Here is a 5,519-nt window from a genome sequence, read left to right on the forward strand (position 1 = left end):
TCTTTGTATCGTTCACAAGTCCGATAAGTCGTTCCACTTAAGTTTTCGACCACGACGTCCACAACAGTCCACAAGCTACTGGAACACGAAATCTTACGGTCGTGGGCGTGAGCATTGCGAGCGTTAAGTGGAACGCACCCTAAATCCTCAAAAGTATGTAGACGTGTTCAATTGATTTACTCGGGATATTTACTATGAATTTTTATATAACATGAATCTACTAGCAACGACAGATGAAGACACTTGTAGAAAATTGTGATGATTTAGAAATCCATGTTACAGACGTTAATCATAGAGATATTAATGGACGGGAACTATTTGATGAATTTTGTGCTTTGAAAAATTTGTTTAAAATGAACTCGGCATATTGAGCAATGCCCTCGATATCTTTCAGTTTCTCCATGTTAGAAAACTTCCTTTTCCGAATTTTTTAAATTTCCTTCAGAATATTATTGACGATTCCCATTAGTGCAGCTAGTGGGGAAACGTTCATTCTCTCGAGTAAAAATAATAAAAGAAACTATCTGAGAGGTGTTCTATTTCACAGGAGAGATTGACAAATTTACCGCTTATTGTTATTGAAAATCATATTTGTCAGTTAAATATGAATGATTTAATTTCAAAAATTTGTTAACGCCAAAATATGAAAGATAATTTTGTAATAAATATGTTATGTTAGTTATGTGTACTTTTTTTATAAATAATCCTTATTCTTAGAAGGAAGGGGCGTTAAATTGGTATTTACAAGCGGGCGTCCAAGATCGTAGGGCCGACCCTGAATTTAGCCATTTACATACGTATACATATAATTTAGAATACAAAGCAGCACAGATAGAGTACAATTGAGCCCGCGGATTCAATAACGTCCTGAGCGCTCGAGAGACGGTATCAGTATTGTCCAACCGGACAAAAGCAGATCGAAAATTGTTTGGAGAATACTGATACCGTCTCTCGAGCTCTCAGGACGTTATTGAATCCACGGGCTCAATTCGGCACAATGTTTCGCTTTGAAATTATTGAAATTGGCGGAGTTATCTTTCATCGTTGATATATTTTTCGCGTAAAAAATGATTTAGCAAAAATAAAATTGTATAACTTACGGCACGAAGTATTTGTATTTGTTTTTGAAATTAATAAAAATGGCGAGGTTAACTTTTTACGTAAAAATACTTTTATCTCCATATAAGAAATAAAAATAAATTTTTATTTTTGTGACGCATGCATGAGAAGTGCTACTTTTCGTTCCTCCAAAGTGAATGCGTGTCATGACAGCGCACGAGAACAAAGCACTAGCGCGAGAAGAAAGCACTTCCTTCTTTTTCTTATGCCTGCCTCCTAAGAAGAAAACACTAATGCGAAGAAAAGTAAAAGCACTAGTGTGATAAAGTAAAATTGGGCCGATTTGTGCATGCGCAGCATCTTTATCGCATCCTTAGTTATAAAGCGCCACTTACGCCACACTTTGGGAACACGAAAAGTAGCACTTTTCATGCATGCGTTACAAAAAATATTATGTGATACTGGTGCAATAAAGCGAACATTATACGCAGATCGTGAAATTTGTCACTCGCCGCACTCGTATTTCTCTCGTACGTAAAACCATGATTATAACACATTCGCTTACCGAAATCCTTGCGATATTCCTGGTGCAGTTCCTTCCTTCCTTCCTTTCCTTACAGCTGATTCCTCCAATGAGATGTACCAGTAACTTCCTGATGCAATTGATCCTCAATTTTAGTTCCGTCTTTTATGGCCATCTCGGTCCTCGAATAACTATACACCACTGTAAACTGATTTACGTTTCGAAATCTCGCACTTCTTCCTAGTCGAACGTTTGGACGACATGAAAATCTTCCGCTCATCGCTGCCGTTGTGGTGGCGAACCGCCCTCTACCTTATTGCTGCTCTTTTTTGATTGGTCCAGCTACCCCAATATGGCAGCACGCGCCTGATTTCAAAATTGCAGAAATCGACCTTCGCGTAAGTTACATCGCCGGTCAGTCATAATACGCCACCTCGTACTGGTGTTGCAGCACACGCTCCCCTGATTCGCGGGAACGTGTTTGATTCTGGCGACGGATTATCTGTACGTCTGTCAGTATTCTTTCGAGGGTCGTAGATAATTATTCTGAATAATATTGGTCAATCCATCCAATCGTAGTCAATATATTCAGTTCGAGTAGTACATGGAGTCTAGGCCTGTGATCTAGGCAAGCGCAAAGTAACTCATCCATGCGGCGCGCGCCGTTGCTAGACCAGGCGATTTCTTCAAGTAGTTGGGCCAGTCTATGATTGGGCCGCTCGCTCGCCTTCCTTCCTCCAATTGGCTGGCTATCTCGTCCTCGTCAGTGCGTAGTTCGGCAGGCACGCGCTAAATACAAAATATGGAGAGTACAAAATAAGTAAGGAGAACACGCAAAATACAAAATAAATAAGAAGAACGATTGGCAAGAAAATAGGTATTGCGGAAGATTTAAATAACGGTTTTTGAAAAGTACAAAGCAGGAAGTTTTAAAATACATGTTTATTATGAGATCTTTTAATAGGGTGAGAATTACAAATGGTTGAAAAAAATGTAGGACTATAAGGAACATTCCACTTCGCATACGGATTTAATGTGCAGAGAATAGTGTATTTTTAGGATAAGGATGTACTTCAAGAATATTTGCAAAGATTTATGGTAGGCAAGAATAGTAATAGATCCGTTATAGCGAAACTTGGGCGTGTCCTAAAAAGGGGTGGGGGTATGACCCAAAATTATTTGTACGGAAATTTCTCGTTTCAAATTCCCAGGTCCGAAAAAATGTTCCGAAAGATTTTCGTTTGCGAATTTTTCGTTTCAAATCTCAAAGTTGAAAATGTTTCGTAGCCGAGAAGAAGGGATGTTTACGGAGGGTAGTATATAGCAATCTATCAGCAGGGCGTATATAAGGATTATATGGTATAAGGATTTAGAGGGTATACTGATTATAGAGATAATTTTACATTTCGAAAACTAGTCGTACGATCCAAAAGTTTTGAGGCGACAATTTTTTTCGTTCACATTCTCAGGCCTCAAAAGTTTGGCATGTGAAACTTTTCATTTCAAATCTCGAAGGTGAACATTTTTGGGTCCCACGAATAGTTTTCAAAACGTAGCGAAGAAAAGTAATGATAAGCTGTATGTAAAAAGTTGACGATGGTTTTGAGTTTGAAGACTGGCATAATGAACGCAAATTTATATCAAGCAATGCACGGACCCGCCACGTAGTTTCCATGTTAGAAAAAGCCGGCGCAAAAGATACGTTAGACGGTATTTCGATAATTAGGAAGCTACGAAATACACGCGAGAACATAGGCTTAAATTCGTATCGGTACGAAAACACGTTAACAAATTCACTCGCGAAATTTCCCGACAATTGGAAAGAGTCAGAACACGCACGATATAAATGTGGCGATTAGCACACAGGTATTAAATACACTTAAATAAATTAACATAGATGGTACATACAAGTAATATACAATAGTCAAAAGAAATGGCAAGCTCTCGAAAAATTATCACCAGAATAGTGTAATCGGCAAAAATAAATTAATAGGTACGCCACTGATAGACCAGCAGCATAAGGTATCGAAAATATTACACTGAGACGGTGACCACGAATTTTCCAAAAATTGAGATATTAATTAAATAAAGAGGAGGATGCCATTCCTAATAACGAAAGCGAAAATTATGTGAACAATATAAGGCAGAGAAAAGGATTATTAAAATTCAAAATTCAATATAATAAAGCGACATATATCGCCGAAAAAGATAGACAAGCCAAAAAGATATTCAATTAAAACACTCCGACAGAGTCACGGGGAAACGGCCAGGCCGGCGACGCCGGAGACGCCGGAGACGCCGGGGCCTTAGGGGTTTCCACGTGGCCGAGAAGATAATCGGTAACTTATAAAATATTCGACAATTCCAAAGCACCAAATTACAGCAAAACGCAATTAATTACAATACATTCGATATAAAAGATACTCTACGGTAACCGAAGAAAAGTTAAATAAGATAACGGTATCCGGCACTATCGTCCTTTTACTTAGAGGGACTGGAACGACATTCAGTCCCGGTAAGCGAGAAAATTGGCCGTCAAGACGAAGAGCCTAGACGGGATTACTTCAGATGAATTCACAAAATCTACAAAATAAAGGTAACGAAATGTGCTCACCAAATATATTCGATACGGAATCGGGAAAATCGGTCCTTAGACTTCCTTCCTTCCTTCAATATACAATATTCTCTACAACAGCGATGTCGGGAGAGGTAAGCCCAGAGACTTCCTTCAACTTCGGCGGAAGATAATTCGGATATCGGCTGCTCTTTGTTCACTAGGACGGACTACTTTACGCGACCACTAGCTGAGATGCACCAAACGTAAATGAACGAGCCGGAATTCGTCGCTAGAGGAAGAGCCCTAGGGGCCCCCCTCCATAAATTAATAATTCCTAATTCGCACGGTAGAGCGATAGCAAAATATAATAATACAGAATAGGTAAATCTAACGCTTGACTGTAGCCAGAGACGAAGCATTAGGTGGCTCGAGTCCGAAGATCGACGGAGAGAGCCGAGCTGAGCGCGGGAATCCTTGGTGCGGCCGATCGTGAGTCCTCGGTGCGAGCAGCAGGATCCAGCGAAGAGTAGGCCCTGGTTTCTTCTCCGGGGGCCACTGATAACAGGAGCGCTAGGGAACGTTCGGCGACTGGGCGGCACGATAGAGGATTATCCTTTCCTCCTATCGGCGGCACGAGTGGCGAAGGCCCTTTTTGCGGTCCGTATGGGCGGCCGGCAGAAGTAGTAGAGGGATCCCATCCCGGGTCTCCTTGGCTCCACGGAAGTCCTCCGGAACGAACAGCAGTTTGGTCCAGCCTCTGTCGATCGCTCGTCCGGTAGCTCAGGAACTCTCGTTGGCGGTCAGCTTCGTGCTCGTGGTGTTGACGTAGATTTGCCCAGGCCGGTAAAGAAGGTAGGCGAGTGCGAATAGGAAAGCTCGAAAATAAAAAATTAAAACAAAAAAAAAAGCAGAAAGACGGAATAGAAATAAGCAGTAAGGACGATAGGTGGAAACAGAGTACTTAAACGGTAAGCGAGACAAGCAAAGCCGCCTTTGGAATGTCGGGTGGCTGACGTTTTGAGGATCGTTGCAGGTGGATTGTGTCTTTTCCCTATTCCTAGCAATCTTTGTGACTGAATTTCCGAAATTCACGTCACACTAGATACAAGAAACTACGGAGAGAAACACCTGGGCATCCTGTATCTCTAAAAACGGTCACCTAAAATACGAGGAACTATGCCGAAGCACACATATACATACATCCATACACGCGCGCTCTACATGAATGCTATTGAAAACTTAATAATTCTATACTGTAAGTATATGCATTAACACTTAGGAAGCAGGAACCACAGTAGGTAACGGTTAAGAGTGCTGGAAATTGTAAAATTTATGAGAGCGTAGAATTACTGCGCAAAACCCGTGGAGTGTGGTGGGGTG

This window comes from Cephus cinctus, unplaced genomic scaffold (genome assembly GCF_000341935.2).
Source record: "Cephus cinctus unplaced genomic scaffold, Ccin1 Ccin1_scaffold0413, whole genome shotgun sequence".
Taxonomy (NCBI): Eukaryota; Metazoa; Arthropoda; class Insecta; order Hymenoptera; family Cephidae; genus Cephus; species Cephus cinctus.